Source organism: Vulpes lagopus, chromosome 20 (assembly GCF_018345385.1).
Source record: "Vulpes lagopus strain Blue_001 chromosome 20, ASM1834538v1, whole genome shotgun sequence".
Classification (NCBI taxonomy): domain Eukaryota; kingdom Metazoa; phylum Chordata; class Mammalia; order Carnivora; family Canidae; genus Vulpes; species Vulpes lagopus.
The window spans coordinates 1,620,148-1,642,551 of NC_054843.1; positions in this window are offsets into that span (position 1 = coordinate 1,620,148).

Genomic DNA, 22,404 nt, shown 5'->3' on the forward strand with positions numbered 1-22,404 from the left:
CTTCTCCTGCCACTTAGAGAAGATGAGACTTGTACCCAGCCCCTTCCCCTGGTTGTCTTCTCCCCCGTATCCCTGACGGTCCTCAGACCAGCTGTGTATTTGCTCATTTCCTATCTCTCCCCTAGAGTGCAGGTGAGGGACCTTGTTGCATGAGTGTAGGGGCTCTTGTTCCTGCTCTGTCCAGTGCCTAGCTCCATGCCTGATACATAGCAGGTGCTTGGTGAATATTTATGGATGATGCGCTTGGGTGGATGGATAGATGGGTAGCTGGAGGGGTGGGCGGATGGACATCTGGATGAGTGAGTGATGGATGACTGAATGGGTGGGTGGGTGAACATACAGAAGAGGGATGGATGGATGGACACATGGATGGATGGATGGACACATGGATGGATGGATGGATGGATGGATGGATGGACACATGGATGGATGGATGGATGGATGGATGGATGGATGGATGGACACATGGATGGATGAGTGAGTGACAGATGGCTGAATGAGTGGTTGGGTGAGTGAATATATGGAAGAGTGATGGATGGATGAATGAGTGGATGGGCATATGGTGGATGGATGGATGGGTGGGTAGATGGATGGATGGATGGGTCAGATGGATGGACACATGGATGGATGAGTGAGTGACGGATGGATAGATGGATGGACAGATGGATGGATGGACATATGGATGGATGAATGAGTGATGAATAGACATATAGTGGATGGATGGATGGGTGGATGGATGGATGGATGGACATATGAATGGATGGATGAATGATGGATGGACATATGGTGGATGGATGGATGGATGGATGGATGGACATATGAATGGATGGATGAATGATGGATGGACATATGGTGGATGGATGGATGGATGGGTTAGATGGATGGATGAGTGAGTGATGGATGGATGGACATATGGATGAACAGATAAGTGAGTGGTGGATGGATGGATGGGTGAGTGATGGAAGGACATATGGTGGATGGATGGATGGGTGGATGGACAGACAGATGGACAGATGGATGGATGAGCAATGCAGCCCAGTCACCCGAGGTTGGTTCACAGGGAAAACCCCTTCTGTGACCTCATTACCTTAGAATGGTGTATAGTTCTCTGCCCTTGCTCCAGTGCTCCCCACCCCCACAGCCAATTAGCGGGTTCTTCTCTCGTAGCTCTAGAGGTGGCTAGACCCTCATCCCCATTCCCACCTGGCCCCCAGGCTCTGGACAGGCTGAGTGAGCCCAGTGGCCCAGGTCCTCTGAGGTGAGGTTCTAAACACGCTGTCCCTCTCTCTGCAGGGCCTGGTGAGGCAGCTGGTGTTGCTGCCCGGCTCGGACGCCACCCCAAGGCTCTGTCCCTGCAGGAGTGCCGAGCTGGCTGTCCTGTCCATCCCCCCTGTCCTGCAAGGTCTCTCGGGGAGGCCAGAAGATAATGAGGTGCTGAAATACCCCTATGGTTAGTAGGTCAAAGCCACCCACTGCCCCACACTGACGGTAGACCCCAAGAGCTTTGTCACTTTCCGACCGCCCCTGGTAGCAAAGACGGGGGTGATTATCCAACTGACCTCCGAGGGTCCCCTCGCGGCTCTCCTTAGTGTGTGCTTGCGGGTTCTCCACGGGAAGTCACAGTTTGGACCGGTTATGTAATTTCTGTAAGCAGCAGCCCCTGGAGCAGCCGAATCTCTCCCACCACCCCTCAGCCCGCCCCTCCCAGGCTTCCCGGCCATGCTTCCCCACTCAGGGGAGCCCCTCAACGGTGTCGGCCCTCACGGTCCAGTCCCGGGGTGGCTTCCAAACTCCAGAAGCACCGGCTGCTGCTCTTTATGTGCTCACGTTGGAGAGGCTAGAGACTGGGGCGCCTCGGTGACTCAGTCGGTTCAGTGGCCGCCTCTTGATTTCGGGTCAGGTCGTGATCTCAGGGTCGTGGTGAGGCCTGCATCAGGCTCTGTGCTCAGTGGGGAGTCTGGGGTTCTCTCTCTCCCTCCTTCCTTTCCCCCTGCTCCCATGTGAGCTCACGCTCTCTCTCTTTCTCCCTAAAATAAATAAACCTTGGAGAAAATAGTCTACAGATTGATGCAGTTTATTGTCATGACACTTTGAATAATTTTATAGCAAAAGTACGATTTTGAATGATTCCTTAGTTAACAGTACAATTTTGAATCATCTTTAAGTAAAAGAAGAGACACAGAGGAAAAGAATTTCCCCGCACAGAGAAAATTTTCAGGCCCTAAATGGGAATTTGCCACATCTGTCCAGTCCCTGCCCAGAACAACAGGCAGGAGGCAGGAGTGCGAGCCCAGGCCTCCACTGGGCGCTGCATCCGGCCCAGGTGCTCTGGTCACAGCATTGGCCGTCGGGTGCAGCACCCACGTCGCTGTAAGTCGGCTGCGCAGCATCTTCAGGATGAGTGGGCCTGGCCCTAGAGGAGGTGTGACCACCAGAGGACGGGGTCAGACGCCAAGAACTGGGCAACCACCAAACTTAGGTAAACTGGCACCACAGAGTGACCGGTCTGGGAGGAGGGCAGGGCAGCCGTCTAACGGCCAAGGCTTTTCTTGTTTCCTTTTTGTTTTTAAAGATTTTATTTATTTATTCCTGAGACACAGAGAGAGACACACACACACAGGCAGAGGGAGAAGCAGGCTCCACGCAGGGAACCCGATGCAGGACTCGATCCCAGGACCCTGGGGTCACGCCCTGAGCTGAAGGCAGATGCTCAACCACTGAGGCTCCCAGGTGCCCCTGGCCAAGGATTTTCCAAAGGGAGGAGGGCCGTGGCCCGCAGTGGGCGGGGAGGCGGCAGGGAGGCCTCGCACCGTCCGCCCCACTGTGCGGGGGCCTCGCTCCCTCCCCGGGGCCACGTGGAGACCCGTGTGTCCTCATGGGCCCCACATGCAGAGGCAAAGGCAGGACCGCCTGGGCCAGGGGCCATCCCCCAGCTCCTGTACTCTGGACCCTCCTTGTCTCCCCCTAGAAACCGACTTGAAGGTGACGCTGGGGTCCCGGCCCCCGTGCACCAAAGCGGAGGACGCCCAGTTCTGGTTTGACGCCAGCCGGAAGGGGCTGTTCCTGTGTGTGGGCAGCGAGTGGGTCTCCGTGTTAGCAGGTGAGGCGGGCGGCGGGCTCCCCGGCCCGGGAGTCAGGGTTACCTGGGAATAGGGAGCGGCCCCCCAGGACAGCAGGCCCGTGCACGATTTCATTGGATCGTGTGTCTTCTGGGCACGGCACGTGGGGGGCGGGCTCGTCGTGCTCCCCTCGTCCAGGTCGAGTCTCCGAGGCCCCGAGGGGGCAGCCTCGTGGCGCTGCGTGTGCCCCTGAGATCTCAGATGCTGGAGCCCGGAAGCACATCTTCCCGAGTGTGTCCCGTGGGGCCTTCCTGCATGGGGACAAGGGCGCTCGGGACCGTTGCCCACAGGGATCGGGAGCTGCCTGCAGCGCCGTTCACCCGCCTGGAGCCCAGTCCCTCGGGCACCGAGCAGTGAGCGTGGGAAGCGCGGGGAAGGGACCCAGGCCACCCCGTCATGTCACGGGGGCTCCGCACACCCCACACCCGTGCAGGCGCCAGGGCCCCTCTGCCGGCCTCTGTGCGGGTGAGACGCGCTCGGGGCAGCTCGCCGTCCGGAGAGCCCCAACGGGGGCCAGGGCCGTGGCCTCAGGGCTCGGGCTCGGGGCTCGGGGCTCAGGGCCTGGGGCCTGGGTCGCGCTCCCCGACGGCCGGCGGCCTCCGCTCCGGGCGGCATGACCAGGGCTGCACGGTTCTCTCACCAGCCAAAGAAAAGCTGGACTATGTGGAGGAGTACCAGAGCCTGTTCACCAGCTCGGAGACGCTGGGCATCGAGGTCTTTGCCATCCCCGAGGCCGGGCTCTTCGTAGCAGCCGCCAACCGGAAGGCCACGTCTGCCATCTACAAGTGGACGGACGGAAAGTTCGCCTCGTACCAGAACATTCGCACGCACCAAGCGCAGTCCTGGCGACATTTCACCATCGGGAAAAAGGCAAGTCTGCTTCCAGCCACTTTCTTTTTCTTTAAGAATTTTTATTCATTCATGAGAGACACAGAGAGAGGCAGAGGCACAGGCAGAGGGAGAAGCAGGCTCATGCAGGGAGCCGGACGCGGGACTCGATCCCGGGCCCCCAGGATCATGCTCCGGGCTGCAGGCGGCGCTAAACCGCTGAGCCACGCGGGCTGCCCTCCAGCGACTTTCTCGATCCTTTTTATCTTGGAAAAATCCCGAGTCCAGACGTTGGCTCTGCTCGTGTAGTCGGCAAAGTATTTCTCGTGGTTTCAAAGTCCTGCTCCGGTTCTAAGCAGCTCTCACAGTCACTTAGCGGGGCCTCTAAGTCCAGGATGTGAAGTCTGGTTTGCTACAAAATAGGAGGCACGACCGTTCCCGAGTGGCCGCCCGGGTCCAGGTAACCCCTCGGGGCTAAATTAACAGCTTGTGGGCTCCTAGGAGCCGGTCCACAGCGTGGAAATCACTGGCGACAGAGACACTCACTCCGTGGACTCTGTATCCAAACGGAGGGGGCCGGGCCCAGAGGTGAGGGTGTGGGACCCCCCCGCGGGCAGCCCCGGCACAGCCACGGCCGGATGGGGCCAAGGGCATGGGCGTGGGGCCGAGGGCTGCCCCCAGCACGACGCATTCTCTGATCAGCGCCCCCTGCCCCCTGGACCCCAGGGGGAGAGTCCTAGGCCGCCCTCCGGCGCCCCCCGCATCGCTCGCTGACCGGAGCCAGGTGCGGCCTGCCCTCAGCTGGGCCCACCCGAGCATGAGCAGGAGCGGGACGGACAGGCCTCTGCGCTCCTGTTGCTCACGGAGCCCCCCGCCCCGCGGCCCAGCCGTGCCCGAGCCCAGCGTGGCGGATGGCTGGCCGGCGCTCTGGCCTTTCAGTTGGCGACATTTTTTTTTTAAAGATTTTATTTATTTATTCATGAGACACCCAGACTGACAGGCAGAGACACGGGCAGAGGGAGAAGCAGGCTCCCTGCGGAGAGCCCGATGCAGGACTCGATCCCAGAACCCGGGGTCACGTCCTGAGCCAAAGGCCCCGGGTGCCCCAGTTGGCAACATTTTCATTACAAAAAATGCTGACTTCCCATCAAAGAAATACCAGGAAATTCAGAAAAACAAGGTGGGGCAGGTCTGTCCCATCCCCGTTCAGGTGTGGGGCTTACTGAGCGCACACTTGCTTCCGTGCTCCGCGGGTGTGCCCCCTGCGCCCAGCCAGCTTGGCCCGGGGTCCGTTACAGGGGAGGGGAGGGGAGGGGAGGGGAGGGGAGGGAGAGGAGGGAGGGGAAGGGAGTTTTTTGTCTGTTTTTAAAGAAATGCTGATGAGGTACGGGCACCTGTGTGCCACACTCGGCCACGCGACAGGCGCGTGCTTCCCAGCGGAGGCGGCCCGGGGCTCTCTGCTCATCCCGGGGACAAGGACCACCCTGTGCATGAAGCGTCCCTGAGTCTGGGGACCACGGGCCGGCGAAGAGACATGTTAGGGGCGGATCCGCAGAGACGGGGCGGGCGGACAGGGACGCGGGTGCCGAGGCCTCAGGCCGGCCCGGGCACAGACGGCAGGACCCAGGGTCCCGGGCGTGTGTTTCAGGTGTTCCTGGCCGTGGCTAATTTTGAGCCGAACGAGAAGGGTCAGGAGTTCTCCGTCATTTACAAATGGAGCCAGAGAAAGCTGAGGTTCACGCCGTACCAGCGGGTCCCCACCCACAGCGCCCGGGACTGGGAGGCCTTCCAGGTGGCCGGGGAGCACTTCCTGGCCGTGGCCAACCACCGGGAAGGTAGGCTGCGGCCTTGCGCGGGAGGAGACCACGGCGGGGGGCTGGCTCCCCCCGCCCCCCAGGGCCTGCTTTCACCCCGCTAACAGACTACAGTAAACCGCACCTGGCCCGGGTCTCTGGGCTTGGCCCTCTGACAGCGGCGTCCCGGGCCAAGGCACCTGAGCACCTTCTCCCCGTCCAGGTGGGGAGACTGAGGCAGTGTGTGGGCGCCTGCCCAGGCCGGGGGCCATGGGAACGGGGGCCACCTGGCCGCGCACACCGCCTCATCTCAAACTAACCGACTAACCAACTAACTAAGTAACTGGCCTCCTCGTGGGAGGAGTTGGCTGCAATCGGTGTGGAGGCGAGCGGTTGCCCGGCAGCCGGTGTCCTGCAGAGGGACGGTGGTGGGGACGCCGTACTGGAGAGTCAGTGCAGGCTGTTGTCTCCTTGGGGACAGGCTCCTGCCTTCTGGACGCAGGCTCCGTGATGCAGGGGGTGCAGGGGGTGCAGGGACACAGGCCCGGCAGAGGCCAGGGGGCTGGTTTCTGGCCCAGCGACAGCTTGCGTGAGCACAGCTGGCCCCTCCTGGAGAATGGGAGAGGGCAGGGTCGGAGGCAGCGGGCCCTGGAGGGCATCTCTGGCCAGGCCTCGGCCACAACAGGCCAGGGAGCTCCATAGGGGCCTGGGAGGAGCGCCTGTCCCCCCGCTCCTGGGCAGGGGGACCCCAGAGGCCTGCTAACCAGTGCTCCTCGGGAAGTGGGTGTCCTGGGAGAGGCTGGCCCAGCCAGGGGGGCTCCAGGGAGAGTGATGTAGGGACGGGGCTTCTGGGTAGAGGAACAGAAGGTGCGAAGGCCTGACCTGTGGGTGACAGCGAGAGCTGCGGGGTCCTGGGCAGTGTGAGAGGGGAGGCAGGGAGGGTGGGGTCCCATCTCTAAGGGACACAGGGAGGACTTTCATCTGGGCACAGGGGCAGGGAGCGTGGGGGTGGCCAGGGGGATGAGTGCCATGGAGGGATCCCCAGGGCCTGGGGCAGGGCCAGGGCAGGGCTGCACCGAGGCCACTGCAGGGCCTCAGTCATCTGCCTCCCTCCCTCACCGGCCACTCGGCTTGCAGGTGACAACCACAACATCGACAGTGTCATCTACAAGTGGAACCCGAGGACCCGCCTCTTCGAGGCCAACCAGACCATTGCCACGTCAGGCGCCTACGACTGGGAGTTCTTCACCGTGGGGCCCTACTCCTTCCTGGTGGTGGCCAACGCCTTCAATGGCACGTCCACGAAGGTGCACTCCCACCTGTATGTCTGGCTCCTTGGCTCCTTCCAGCTGTTTCAGGCCTTCCTGGTAAGGAGCCGGGGGGGGGGGACCCCCATGTCGAGCCTCCGGCAGGCCGCGTGGCAGTGGGAGACAGATGACACAGGACTGGGGCCCCAAGAACCAGGACAAGCGCCCGGCCCCTGACCCTCACCCCAGACCCTCTCCACCAGATCACTGCCCCCTGCATATGGCTCAGGCTGAGATGTTCCCTGTTACCCCGAGTGAGCCCTAAAGCGAGGCAGGAGGGTGCCCTGGCCCTGCCTTCCCTCTGGCACAGAGCTTTTCCGGGCAGTGCTGGGGGCTCAGTGGGCCTTGTGGCCCCTGGGCAGGCCTCAGCCAATGACTGGCCCTTCCATGAGTGTCAGGCTCCCGCCTGGGGCAGGCGGGCAGCAGGCCCCTGACCTGACCCCGACCTGGCCCCGACCTGGCCCTGACCTGGCCCTTCACCTGGCCTGACCCAACCCTGACCTGGCCCCTGACCTGGCCTGACCTGGCCCCGACCTGGCCCTGACCTGGCATGTGCGGGGGAGAGGCAGCACGACCCACTTCCCCTCAGACCTCCGTGCACACGCCGGTGAAAACTTTGAGTCGAGCGAGGCACAAGTGTCTCTCTGGGCGGGATGGCGCTGGGCGCCCGGGGGAGCCATCGTGCTGGCCCTGGTCCTGGCTCGAGGGCCGAGGATCTTGGAGGGCCGCACAGGTGCCGGGCGGGGTGCACATGGGCCATCTCGGGAGGCGGGGCTGGCGCTGGCGGCCCACCTGTGTTCCTGATGGAGCTGTGGGCACTCCCTCTACGTGCTGGGATCGTCATGGAGAGGCTGTCACCGCCAGCATGACGCCTTCCTCCCTGGATCCTTCCGGAACACCCCTTTGCTCGTTTATCTGCCCCTCATTCACCCAGCAGAAATGCTTGAGGGCTCCCTGAGCCTTGGGGTGGGGACCCCGTTGGCGTTCGACGTCACTGGTGGAGGAGGGAACGTGCGGAACCCCCTCCCGTCGGGTCTGCAGGGAAACGGGGAGGGCGGTGGGGGCTTTGCTAGGCAGCCCCTGCACGGAGGCCCCGAAGCCCGGAGGCCGCCCTCGGGGCGGGCAAGGAGGGATGAGGTCCCGGAGCGCAGGCTCCTCCGCGGGCCCTTCCCTCCGCCATCCAGGTGACACCCACTCGCTGCCCCGCATCCCTCAGAGCACACAGTGTGGTCAGGGCACCCTGTCCAGGGTCCGCGGCAGGTGGCTCCCTCGGGCAGGGATGTGAGGACCAGCCCCCGAGGGGGAGGGCCGCTGCGGGAGGGCAGTCGGGGCGCGGTGCCCCGCAGGTGGAAGGCGGCCTCTGCCAAGGCGCGAGGGTGCCCGCACCGTGCTATGGCCAGGACGGCCGTGCCCAGTGTGCATGGGGCGGGGCAGCGCCAGGGCGAGACAAGCACGTCGGGGGAGCCGGTTCCCGAGGGCCGTGGTGGGACCAGGGGGCCCGATGTGAGCAGGGAGGCAGCACGACCCCAAGATTGCTGGCAGGAGGATGACCCTCCTGGGGCTGCCGATTCCCGAGAGGGACCCCCGGGAGGAGTGGGACTGGGGTGGGCACGAGTCCTCGCACCGCGTGCCTTCCTGTGGGCTCGGGGCTAAGCGGGGGGAGCGGTGCAGCCGAAAGTGCCCGAACCCGGGGCTTCATCCACCTCTTCCCGCTCCATTCTCTCGGCCTCCCTGGGAGCTGGGTGCTGCCCCTCATCTCGCCTCACGCCCGGGGACACTGAGGCACGGGGGTCCGGCACTGGCACCTGGCCGCACGGCGCCGTCGCTCTGGTCAGCGTTGCACAGAGCCGTCGAGGACGAGCACCTTCCGAGGACTCCGCCGTCGCTGCGACGCCCTGACAGAGCCAAGGTCCAGAAAACAGCGCGGGCGGCCTGGCCAGAGCCGCCCCAACCACCGGCCTGGCCGCGGGCTCGCCGTTTGAAAGGCGATCGGTGATGGGCCGGCCTGGGAGCCCTCCCGTCCCCCCCGTCGGATGCCCCCGTGGAACCAGCCCCCAGGCCTGTGAGACCGAAGACGCACGAGAGTCTGGGAGTGGACGTCAGGATTCGCACGCAGGCCTGGGGAGCGGGGACAGTGGCTGAGGACGGCGACACGGCACGGAGCAGCTGAGCACGGGCCGCGTGGAGGCCGGCGCCGGTGACAGGCTGACGGCAGCGCATGTGGAGCCCCCGTGGGCTCTAAGCTACCTCCCGCGTCACCAGGGTCGCACGGACGCCCAGCCCGAGGGGCCTGGTTCTCAAGGAAGATCCAGGGTGATGCTTCCGGGCGCTACGGGGCGGGTGGGGGCCGGGGACAGACCCCTGCGGGGTCCCCGGGGCAGGTCCTGCAGCCCGGTGTGGAAGGCGCGGCCCGCGGCTTTCTGGTCCCCACGCCGGGTTTGGGCAGGGCCGTGGCCTGCGTTTGGCATGAACACGGTTCCTGCCACGGGTCGGAGCGCACGTTGAGATCATCGCCCCGCGGCTCCCACGCCGTGATCCTCCGCCTCCCCCGCGGGAGCCGAAGGCCAGGTCCGGAAGCTGTTCTTCCTCGCGGCACTTCGGGGCGGCGAGCAGGTGCCGCGGCTCCCGGGGCCCGGCCCACCAGGGACACATGCCACCCGCCGCCATCCTCACTCATCACGGGGCAGACGGCGAGGGGTCTCCGGGATTTGATAAAGGACCCGAAACTGTGGTAGTCGGGCTGCAGTGTAGACACGCGCCCGCCCTGGACAAAGCCGAGCCAGGCCCAGAAACACGAGGGAGGCTGAAGCCTGGTCATCGCCGTCAGAGGTATCCAAGCGGACTCCGTGTTTATAAAGTGGCTGCGGTGCCATGAAAGGACAGTCCTCGGGTCTTAAAAATACGGTCGCTGCCCATGTAAGAAGATACTCGTCAACCGCACTGGAAAATGAAGACGGGGGAGACTTCTAGAATGTGGAGCAAGAAGGTGAGGGAGGGAGAGGGGATCCACCCAGGAAACCCGGATGGAGTGACGCGGGAGCAGAGAGCAACGGGCCCATGGGGGGGCCCGGAACGCGCCTTCAGCCGGGGGCGCTGGCCCTGGACACCACATCACGCGGGGCTGGCTGTGAGGCAACGGGAAGACCCGAACCTTCCAGAGACGCCAGGACAGCTCCGGAGAGGCTCAGGCTGCGGCGCAGGGCGGGTTCCTCTCCCGCAGCCCTCTGGGTTCCGAGGGAGCCCACTCCCGCCTGAATCCTGCGTGCGGCCCCCACGAGGCTCCCCGGGTCTCCTCGGCCCTGCGGCTGCTCCGTCGGAGCCACGGTCAGGGCCAGGAGAGGCGGGATGCCACACTGGCTGTCACCCGCGCTGCTCAGGGTCAGCCCCGGTCACATGAGCCACACGGGGCACGAGTGGGGCACGTGCTGTCCTGAGGTGTAGACGCGGCGTGTGTAGACGCGGCGTCCACAGGGAGCAGCTGGCCTCGCCGAGCCGCGGGAAGAGCGGTCACCTTCCAAGGAGGGGCTGCTTGACCTGCATGCGGGGACTGTCCCCAGGGGCCGGGGGTGGGGTGTTGCTCTGAGCTCCTCCTGCTGCCAAAACACCCCGGGAAGGGCTGGGCTCTGCAAGAGTGACGTCGTGATGTGGCCAGAACCCCGTAAGTGCTGACACTCACATCTCGAGTCTAGAGTCATCCTGCGGATGATGTCCAGGGGCTGGGGCTGGGGTCGGACCCTGCGTGCATATGTTGGGGTTTGTTGGCGGGACAAGGGCGAGGGGAGGTGAAGGAGGGGAGGGGCCTCATATCTTCCTCCTAGAGCTCCAGTGGGGTGTGCGGCGCAGACCAGGCATTACAGGGGTCTCCCCGGGCCCCAGGTGGGGGCAGCTCTGTGTCCCGGTGCCCGGGGCAGGCACGGCGGGCCGGGCTCCCCAACAAGCAGGACCCAGTGGCCGTGGGCCCCACCTGTGCACGGGGCACGGCTGCCCTGCTCCCCACGGCCTCGCCCCAAAGCCCTGGGGTTGCCGCTGGTGGGCAACCTCTCTCGCGTCCCCTTTTGAAAAACCTTCCTGGTGTTTGCAGAAGTGCTTGAGGGGAGGTCCGCGGCTGCACTTGCTCAGTGGGCTCGTGATCGCACGTCACATCCGCTTCACAAGTGAGGACACGGAGGTGGGAGGTGAGGGGACCCAGCGGGGGGCGCAGGTTGCGCGGAGCCTGGGGTGTGGGCCGGGGCCCTGGGAGGGGTGCGTTCTGGACTCCACGCTCGGCGGCGCTGGTGGTGCTGGTGGCGCTGGTGGCGCTGGGCCAGCAGTGCCCGAAGGTGGCGTTTGCAGGGGGGATCCAGGATCTGGGATCCGGGATCCAGCCCTGTTCTGTGCCCAGCCCTGCAGGCGGGGCTGACCCAGGACACCGCCACCCCCCAGCCCTGCAGGCCGCCAATGGAGGCCCGGGGTAGCCAGAGCTTCACGCCCTGCCCAGGGGCCTTCCCTTCGACGCCGCCGTCTCCTCACAGCTCCGTGACACCTCAGTCCCCGCAGAACCCCACTTTCATGTTTTGCCAGCATTTTTCACATTGTGTTCAAATCCTTCTAGGCCCTGGCATCGCCTTACTGTGCCGGGTGCTCTGAAAGCACACGTGGTGGAGAGGAGCTGACCTCGCAGGGGCCTTTGCTGGGGGGCTGGGCTGGCCGTAGGGGGCGGGGAGTGTCACCAGGAAGCCCTGGCCCTACAGGGTCCGGCCTGTGGCTGGTGTGAGGGGGAGGAGGGCTGCTCACCCTCAGGCACGTTCCCAACCCCACCCTCTGCATCTCCCCACCTCTCCCACCGGGAATTCCAGAACCTTCCTGCAGACAGCAGAGACCAAGGCCCCAGTGACTTGGCCTCGTAGTCTTAGAGCCAAGGAGGCCGGAGCTGGGTGTGTCCAGGAAGCCATGGCCTCGGTCCACGGGGAGTCCGGCCTCCAGCTGCTGGAATCTCTGCGCCCTGAGCTCTTAACTGACTACAGGGCCTGTGGTCACAGCGTGGGAGGGGGGCAGGTGGCCGAGTCGGGGTTGGTTGTCCTGGAGATGAGCTGCTGGAAATGACAACCAAGGGCACAAGGGGCTGGCCGAGTGCCCACGGGACGCAGGGGGGAGAGAGCGAAGCGCTAGGGAAGCAGTTCGGCCGGCGAAATTGGGGGCTTGTCGGAAACCTAGTGTCTACCAAGCGGGTACGTGTGCAGGCAGGAAGTGGAAGTGGGGGGGGGGTTGGAGCCACAGCTGTGGGCTGGGTGGTGCGGGAGCGCCCCTGGGTGGTCAGCACTGCCCGGCGGCCCCGGGAAGGGGCTTCCTCCTGGGGACTTCTGTTTGCTCAGTGGCAGGAGCCTGGGGGGGGCATCCAGAAGTCAGCCAGGGAGGGCGCCGCCTCCTGCAGCCTCCTGGGTCTGGTGGGACGCTCGCCCACCTGGCCAGCTGCCCGCCTGAGGACAGCAGCCCCCCCTGGCCCTTTGGGGGGCAGCCTGCCCTCCCGGCAGCACGCTCTACCTCCCCGCCCTGTCCCCCAGGCGCTCCCAGGCCTTGATTCTTTGCTCCATCAAAGCCAGAACCCAAGAGCCTCCTGATCCTCTGATTAGAGGAGCCCCCCCCCGCCCTCGGGGAGGGAGGCTGTCGGGGGCTCCAGGTGCACCCGCCGCCGAGCCCCAGAAGCGCTGTCGCCCCTTGCCTGCGCGGCCTGCCAGACACCGTGCCGGGAGCTTTGGGGCGGGTGGCAGGGGAATTCCGGGGGGGGGGCGGCGCCCAGCCCAGCAGGTGCCTGGCTGCCCTGCTCGGTGCCAGGCAGGGTTTGGCAGGGCTGTTTGATGTGGGGATTTCTTCTCTCTCTGATGAGTCCCTAATGTACCCAGAACCGGGGCCTCTTGCAGCAGGCCCGGGGCCCGCACCCCCTGCCCGGGCTGGTGCCGCCTCGGGCGCGCTGTCCCCACCCTCACTTCTGAGCTGGAAGAGCCTGGGCTCTGGCTGAGGGCGCGGGGGTGGGCCCTGTTCCTCTGGGTGGGAGGAGGGCTCCTCGACGGCCCGCGGCCCCAGCCTCATGTGGGTCCCTGCCACCCTCCGCCCAGATAAAACCCCGATGCCTAGTTCAGTTTGAATTCTGGGTAAACAATGAATAACTTGTTAGTAAAAGCACCCCAAGTAGTGCGTGGGACACTCACAGACTGAAGAGTCATGGTCTGGAATTCAAATCGAATGAGGCACCCCCGTACTTGCCGTATCAGGTGGGCACGTGGCACCGAGGCAGGATGAGCACCCCTCTGCCCACACGCACCTGAGCGCTCCTCCCTGCCTCCTGCTCCGGCCACACCCTTGGCGTCGTCTCCGGATCCTCCACAGCCCCTCCTCACCCCCCCCCCCGCTGTACGCCCCTCCGTGACGAGTGAGTGGTCTGAGGTCACGTGGCTCAGCGCCCGAAGGAAGCCTGGCAGCTAGGGAGATGCTCTCCTCAGGCCACCTGCTGGCCACTTGTACTGCAAGGGTGTGCACGTGTGCATGCAGACGTGTGCATGTGGGTACACAGGTGCGTGTGTGTGCATGGAGGCATGTGTAGGTGGGTGTGGGTACGTGTACACAGGTGCATGAGTGTGCATATGGGTGTGTGCTTTGTGTGTGCAGGCATGTGTACACAGGTGCATGAGGGTGCATGCAGGCATGTGTAGGTGTGTGTACAGAGGTGCATATGTGTGCATGCAGGAGTGTGCATTGTGTGTGCAGGTGTGTGTACATGGGTGCATGAGTGCATATGGGTGTGTGCTTTGTGTGTGCAGGCATGTGTACACAGGTGCGTGAGGGTGCATGCAGGCATGGGTAGGTGTGCGTATACAGGTGCATGTGTGTGCAGGTGTGTGTACACAGGTGCATGTGTGTGCAGGCAGGCGTGTGCATTGTGTGTACACAGGAGCACGAGGGTGCATGCAGGCGTGTGCATTGTGTGTGCACGTGTGCATGTGTGTCCATGAATGTGTGCAGGCTTGTGCACTTACAGGTTGCGGTTTCCCAGCCGCGTGGATTCCTCAGCACAGGGTTGGAGGGAGCCTGTGGTCTGGCGGTCTGACGCCTCCTGTTTGGTTTCTCAGGAGTCACAGAGCCGCCACGTGTGACCCCTCGCGGGTGTGGGCCCCCAGCACTTGTCCCGGGGAGCAGCCGCAGAACGGATGACGCTGAAGGCTCCGTGGACCCCAGTGTGTGTGAGCCTGCTCAGGTGCTGTGAGCCGGCCCCAGGGGACAGACAGTGCCACCTCATGGAGCCACATGAGCAGAGGACACGCTAATCCAATAAAGCCCTAGCCCAGCTCCTGGCGCCCGCATGGAGTCAGTGACCCGCAGGTGTCCTGGTCCCCTGGTCCTTGTCCTGGTGATTCTTGTTCTTTAGCCGGAAGTTCCCGATCCGTCCCCTCGGGACAGGGCCAGACCCGTCCTAGAGCCGCTGGACTAGGCAGCGCCAAGACGTCTCAGTAGGGCCAGGCCGGCTGGGCCACGGCAATGGCACCCTCTGCTGGGCCTGGAGAAAATGCCACCTCGACGGCAGAATGTTCTTTGCCCGTGGTTGAGGTTGGCCAAGCAGGGAGTGAGGCCACCGAGGGCCAAGCAGGTGGGCTGGGCCGCACATCCTGGATTTGCATGTGGGGACAGCGGCATCCCAGCAGGCGGCAGATGTGCCGAGGAGGGGCAGGCACGTGAGGCTGTCCATGGCTGGTCAGGGATGTGGGGTGTCCCTCAGGCACGGGCCTCGCTGGGCACTGGGAAGCAGGGAGGAAGGCAGCGGTCGGCCCGGGGTGCCCCTGCCGTGTAGCCAGCTCTGGCCCGGCCAGGACCACCCGGGGCCACTCAGGGATGACCTATCCCCAGGGAGGAAGCCCGGTCCCCAGCCTGCCCACTGTGGGGCTGTGGGCATCCCTGTGTCCCCGGGGCCGGGCCCTGGTTCACGCAACGGAAATCCTCCTGGAGCCTGGCCCTGAGCGTGACCCCCGACGTGTACGGGGGGGGGTGCTAACAACCACCTGCTGCCCCAGCATGAGAGCGTCGCAGTGTCGGGGGCACAGCAGCCAGCGGGGATGCCCCCTCTGAGGTGCGGGGCGACTCCCTGTCCTCAGCTTGCTGCAGGACTTGCTACCCAGCAAAGCATGTGCCCCGACGGATCTAACGTCCTGAAAGCACGTCTCTTTCTTGCTTCGGGGGAGGCCGGGGAGCAGGGATCCCGGGCCCCATATCCCGGGCCCCTCTCTGGGCGGCTGGAAAGCTGAGGGCTGCCTTTGGGCCCCACCCGCCCTCCCCTCCCTCCGGGGAGCAGGTGGAGCTTGGATGCGGAGCAAGCGCGTCCTTGGCCACGCGGAGGATCCAAGATGCGGGGAAACGTCTGCTTTCGCCAGGACTTTTGGTTTTACACGTTGGGTGTGAGGTGGTGTCTTGGGTGCTTTAAGCTTCCCCGGGGACTGCAGACCTCGGACACGTCCCCACCGGTTTCCTGGCTTTCTGTAGTTTCACTTGTGAGATGCCTGTTCAAGTCTTTTGCCCACATTTTATCTTTCTTTTTTCTTCTTTCTTTTTTATTTATTTTTTTGCATCGTCATTACTGATACGTAGGAATGACAGCCCGTGACAACACCGCGTCCCCGCCTGGCCATCGGGTGCTGTGTGCGTGTGTATCCTCACGCGGCTTCTGGTCACAGGAGCCCTGCGGACGCCCCGCGGTCCGTGTGTGCCCCGAGCTCGCCTCCCCTTGCCCCGGCCGCGTGGCCGCCCGCACTCCCACCGCCTCCAGCCTGTCCTGTCCCACTGCCTCCAGCCTGTCAGGCCCCCTGGCAATTCCTTCTGTCACTGTTCTCTGAAAATGACCTTATTTTTACCTTCACTTGCGAAAGCTGTTTTCACCGGTTTTGGGATTCAGGGCTCACACGTTTGCCGTTCGATTACTCTGCGGACGTCTTGCCATTGACGCCGAGCCTCCCCGGTCTCGGGTGTTGCTGCGCCGCTGTCCCCGCACCGTGCAGCCTGGGACGTGTCTTCTCCATCCCCTCTAGGCTTCCCGCTTCGTCCTGTCAGCTCCCGGAACGGGACACGTTGGGTCTCTGGTCCTCTTGGATCTGTGGTTCGGTGTCTTCAACCGCATTTGGAAACATTCTAGCCCTCGTGCATTTGAGCGTTTGCTTCTCTCTCCTCCTCTTCTCCTTCCCTTCCGGCTCCACTCGTGGGCTCACCTGGGGACCCCCACCCCGGGTCACTGGCCGCACCCGCCGAGCGCCGTGCCCATGCACCATGGGGTGAGGACAGTCCTCAGAGGAAAGGTCGGATAAGCAGGCGCCCCGTGCACGTGATTCCCTTCATTCGGGGGTCGCGGCCCCTCCAGTGCCCACTCCCCAGAACCGTCGTGTTGCACGGTGACCCACACAGTTGCGCTCACAACTGCCATCAGCAGGGGGGCCGGACCGGACGCTAGCGGCCCTCTGCCGCTATCAGAAGCTGAAAGTCGGGGGGCAAACATTTAAAGACAACTTGAAGGCCAAGTGTGCCGCTGGAGCTTCTGCAGCCATCAGCAGCCCACGGGGACAGATGGGGTCTCTGCTGACACGGGAACCGAGAGCCCGGCAGCGTCCACTCCCTGTGGTTCAGGCTCCCCGGGGGCAGTGACACACGCCGCAGACCCCGCCACAGGGAGCAGCCACACTCTCCTCCTGTGCCACCCACACCATCTGCCTCCTTCCTGTGGGGACGTCCAGACGGCCTCCCCCTGGGCCCCCCCTCGTTTCCCCGGGGAAATGTGTCTGTTTCTGTCCCCGTCCTTTCTCCTGAGGGCTCAGGTCAGGGCCTGGATCTGGACCCCCCCGACCTCTCTGCCGCCCTGCACGGCCCCACCAGAACCCCTGAGATGCTGGCCGTAGGCTGGACACAAACCTCCTCCACGTGGGTCCCCGCGGGGGCCCCGTTCATGCGGCTCCGGGTCGGGACAAGGGCTCCCGGGCTCGCCGTTCGTGCATAAACGCAGCCTCGCTGCCCGTGCGCCCCTCGCCCTCCTCGAGGGTGATACGTGATTCCCAGAGGAGCAGCACGGGGAAGCCAGAGGTGGGGCTGCTGATGGAGCCCAGGGAAAGCCTCGGGCCAGGGGCAGCCTGTGGCTGGAAACACACATATCTAGAGGCTGCTGAGGAGCTCAGAGCCAGGACTGGGGGGAGCAGGGAGGGCTGCCTGGAGCAGGTGTTTCAGCAGCTGCACCTTCAGGACGGGAGCCCCGGGGGGAAGAGCACAGAAGGCCAAGAAGCACTTTGCAGGGATGATCTCTCCGGGTGAGGGCACACTCGTGCGGGCAGGGGGCAAAGCCAGGCGGGGGGGGGGGGGGACCCTATTTGCCCGCGGCAGCGCCAGGATGTCCTGAGGGTCGCTGTTCCCGCACACCCCCTCCCCACCCCTCACTCCTTCTCGCTCTGTCTGTCGCAGACGTTCGGGGCTGCCGACTGGGAAGTGTTCCGCATTGGAGAGAGGGTGTTCCTGGCTGTGGCCAACAGCCACAGCTACGACGTGGAGGCGCAGGTGCACAATGACTCCTATGTTGTCAACTCGGTCATCTACGAGCTGAACGTCACCGCGCAGGCGTTCGTCAAGTTCCAAGAGATCCCCACGTGCAGGTGTGCCTGGGGCGGGCGGCCGGGAGGGCGGGCACGGGAGGGCTGCCCCGGAGCCAGCGCCTGAAGGCCGCGCGAGATCCCCAGAGCCACACGCGATGGCAGTGGCGGCGAGGCCTCGTCCCTGCCCTTGGGGTGTGATGTGGCCTCCGGGGACCGTGGGCTGACTCTGGGGCTGCTATTTGGAACCTTGGCTCTAATTTCCTTCCAACACTGTGCTTTGTTTGCTGCAAGTCAGCGATTTTCTATTAAATGTGCAGGTTAAAAAAAAAAAAGTGCAGATATGTGTCACCACCAGCAGGTGATTTTAGAACATTTTCGGGCCAGCCCAGGGAGCAACCCCCACCCACTGGCGCTCACTCCTCCCCCCGCCCCACCCCGGCAGCCAGCAGCCTACTTTCCGCCTCCACGGAGCAACCAGCTCCGGACGCCGCGTGTGCGTGGAACCCGCAGGAGGCGACCCCGGTGCCCAGCTGCTCTCACTCAGCACAGGTCCTCACGGTTCCTCGGCGTAGGAGCGCCCGCCAACGCGTCGCGGCTTTTCACGGCCGAACGGTAGTCCATCACGCGGGCGGGTCCGTTCTGGTGACCCCAGCCGTCGCCCGCTGATGGACCTCTGACCAAATGGCGTGGCTCTGAACAGAACTACACCTGCTGTGGGGGCACAGCGGGAACTCACAGCGAGACGGCTCACTTTCTTTTTATTTCTTTTTAAAGATTTTATTTATTTATTCATGAGAGACACACAGAGAGAAGCAGAGACACAGGCAGAGGGAAAAGTAGGCTCCGTGTGGGGAGCCCGATGTGGGACTCGATCTCAGGACCCCGGGGTCACGCCCTGAGCCGAAGGCAAGACGCTCAACCACTGACCCCCCGGGTGCCCCTACTTCAACCTCTTTAAACTGAAAGATTTCGCCCTCGTTGCCCAGCAGCGCTGTGCGTGTGCAAGCCCACCGCCCACGGATGGATGGGTGGGCAGCTAACGGGTCCCTCCTCGTAGTGCACTGTCATCCAGCCTGAAAGGGAGGGGCTGTGACACAGGCCCCCGCACGGCAGGCCTTGAGGACACCATGCTCAGTGAGACTGAGGACACACGCGGTGTGATTCCACTCGTAAGGTCCCTGGAGCGTTCAACATCGGGGGCAGAGCATAGGGTGGGGGCGCCAGGGCTGGGGGAGCACGTTCGTGCTCCACGGGATAGAGGCTCAGTTTGGGGGAGTGAGGAAGGCCTGGAGATGGACGCCGGTGACGGCTGCACAGCGCTCTCGACGTACCTGTCACCACCGAACCACGTGAAAACAGTCAAGACGGCACATATCATGCTATTTGTATTTTATAATTTAAATTTTAAAATTGAAAAAAAAAAGGCAAACAAAAAAAAGTGGTTTGCACTTCCCTGGAGTGGACCCAGTTCGCTGTGCGGGAAAGTCGCCCTGGATTTGGGCTGCCACGGGGCCCTGGGTCCTGGGATTAGGAGAACCGGCCGGAGCCCGTGCCCGGGTGTGCTCACCTCTGCCCCCCTGTCTCCGCAGCGCTCTCGACTGGGAGTTTTTCTCGGTGGGAGAAGATTACTTCCTGGTGGTTGCAAACTCCTTTGATGGAAACACCTTCTCCGTAAACAGTATTATCTACAGGTAAAGAGCCTCCCGAGGCTGTCCCTTCCTCTCCGCCTGGGTTTACCTGGGAGGGAGGGGCTCACCTTCCGTGCAGGCGACCACCAGCCGCCGCGGGTCGCAGGCCGAGCCTGGGTCACGCCCCGAGGTCAGCCAGGTGGCCCCACCGGTCACGCGGGCGCTCACAGGTCTGGATTCCGGCCGGAGGTGTGCAGGTTTCCAGCACGGTTGGCAGTTTTCGAAGCGACCCCGTCCAGGAGTGCGGTGGTGTCTCCTTCCCGCTGCCACGCGCTTCAGTACAAGTTCCCAGGTCCTCGTCCGGGCCCTGGGCCACGGCCCTGGATTCGCTTCTGGGAGGCTTTCCGGTGTCGAGAGCACAGCACCTGGGATCTTTCCTTTCCATTTCCAGCTGCTCGTCATGACTCAACCTTAGCATCTAGCTGCCCAACCACGTTGTCATCTCAGTTCTGCTTTTTGTTTTCTTTTTTTTTTCTGCTAGTTTTCTTTAAGAAGAGTCTCGTGGAATTTCTAGGGGTATAATTACATCCATGAGTACAAGCAACTTTGCTCCTTATTTCCTTTTTTTTTTTTTTAAGATTTTATTTATTTATTCATGAGAGACACAGAGAAAGAGAGAGGCAGAGACACAGGCAGAGGGAGAAGCAGGCTCCATGCAGGGAGCCCGACGTGGGACTTGATCCCAGGACCCCAGTGCGCCCATGAACGGCATTTTCTTTTGGGGACTTACCTTTATCCCGTTTGATCTGGATCCTAACCTAATAAATACAGGTGCAGAGTCTTGCACCCGCACCTGCGGACTGAGAGGGTCCAGATGCAGGACCTGCTTTCTTTGCCGTTGGCTTAAACTCTGCTACAAAGCCGCCCGGGCCCTGTTCCTTGTCAGTGGTGTCTCTTGAGCAGCTGCCTCGGTGTTCCCCGCGGCCACCGGTGTAACCAGGCTTTTCACCTCTTCTCCAACAATCCCGGTTGTTCCCCGTCTCACTAGAAACGTCCCCGACCCTCTTCCGACTTCCTGACTTAGTAGAAAGTGGAATTTTCAACGTGACGAAGTAGCTGGAGAGCCCGTGTGGAAGACCACGTGTTCAGAGGTGGCCACCAAGACTTTGAAAAGGAAGAACAAAAAATTATAAAAAATTAAAAAAGAAAAAAAGAAAAAGAAAAAAAAAAGAAAAGGAAGAACAGCGAAGGCGGCCCTCGCAGCGTGGAGACCGCAGCTGGTTCCCGCCGAACGTGGGTGTGCAGGTGTGGTCGCAGCTGGGCCAAGAGAGATGGCGGTTTGCAGCCGCGTCACGCGGTAAATGCTGTGACTCAGTCAACGGGGAAGGGACGCATTATGTGTTACCTGGTAAAATATGTCATCTCCCATCCGTCTGGACGGGGACCACGATCTGCCCGGCTTCATATTTCACGTGGAAACGAACCTCCCAGGGGTTGAAAATCTAAGCGTAAAAAAACGGAAACAGCAGAAACATCAGCGGAAAGGCTAAGAGGGCCCCGACGGCCATGTGGCGCCGGCGCCACGACCTCCTCCAAGCAGGCGGCAGAGGGGCCGGGTGACTCCCTAAACCTCGGGGCTTCTGCGGAAAAGGCTTCGCGTTCAAAATCGGAGAGAACGACTGACCACACACGGGGCGGATAAAGCAACCCGTGCAAGCGGAGAAAAGGTTGTTTTAGTTTAGAGAAATGGGCGAGTTGTAGGCACAGGAATCACGGGGAGAAAATGACAACCGTGAGTCAGCGCGAGGAGTTGTTTTCCAGAAGCTGGAGGACGGCACTCGGGCGCGGGCAGGATGGGAGCCACCCCGGGAAGCGGCCGGGACAACTGCCCCAAGGGAAACCCTCGCACCCTATGGCCAGGCGCCGCCCTGGGGGCTCCACCCCATGAGAATGAACCACCCGCCGCGGGTCTGTTTGGGCCGGGAAAGCCTAGAACCATGGACTCTGCCGGCCGCACGACAGCTGTGTTTGGGGACAGGGGCCCACTGTCAAGGCCAGCCCGGGAGCGGGGAGGCCCAGGCTTGGCCCCTGCGGTTCACCTGGCATGACCGGGACCCACTGGGGGTGCCTGAAGGGGACTCTGGGCCGGGGCAGGACCCAGGCTGGACACGAGGCGCTGCAGGGTCTGAGGGCTGGGTGCCCGTTCCGGGTCTCAGTTTCCCTCTCTGCAGGCTGGGCATGGCGCGGGCGGAGGGGAGCTTGGGCAGCCCAGGGACACGTGGGAGCGGGGGATGGGGCGGGCTAGACAGGTGCCGTAGTGCAGGGCCTCGCGGCCCAGCTGACGGCGTGTCTCCTGCAGGTGGCAGGGCTACGAGGGCTTCGTGGCCGTGCACAGCCTCCCGACCTTCGGCTGCAGGGACTGGGAGGCCTTCCGCACCGCGGCCGGCTCCTACCTCGTCTACTCCAGCGCCAAGGAGCCCCGCTCCCGCGTGCTGAGGCTGAGGACCGGCTGACCCACACCCGCCGGGGACGCGCGTCCGCCTCTGGGCCCCGGTGACCGGCGGCCGGCCCGAAGCCCGGCGCTGCCCCGCAAGTCTGCGCCTCCTGCAGGGATTTGTCTTTCAAGGAAAAGCTCACACACAGGTTTACCTCAGAACCAGCGGGGCCTCCCCACCGCCCCCGGTGACCCTGCCCCCTGCCGCAGCCCGGACGGCAGCGGGCCTCATGCCGTCTTACGTGTTTTGTACCAGCTATTTATTGTATCCTAACTATACAGAAACATATTTATGACGCTCCTTACAGAGCACAGCAGCGTCTGTGTGTTTCTGGGGGGACGGCTCCCCGTGAACAGGTCCCGGGGCGGGGGGCGCACCCCTGGGGCCCTAGCCACCTCTGGCCTGCAGGGGGCAGCTTCCTCTGGCCTCATTTCCCCCGGGGATGCCCTGGGGGTGGGCTTAGGGGAGGGATCCCAAGGGGTGTGGGTCGTGTGTCCCTCCATGAGGACTGCGCCCGTCCACGGGGCCCCCATGGCTCTGCACGCAGGCGGGCTCCCCGGTCACTGCCGCTGGGCTCGTGGGCGTGCGGGATGGACTTGGAACGCCTCAGCTCCCCGCCGTGTCTAATGCCCCAGCCCTACACCGGGG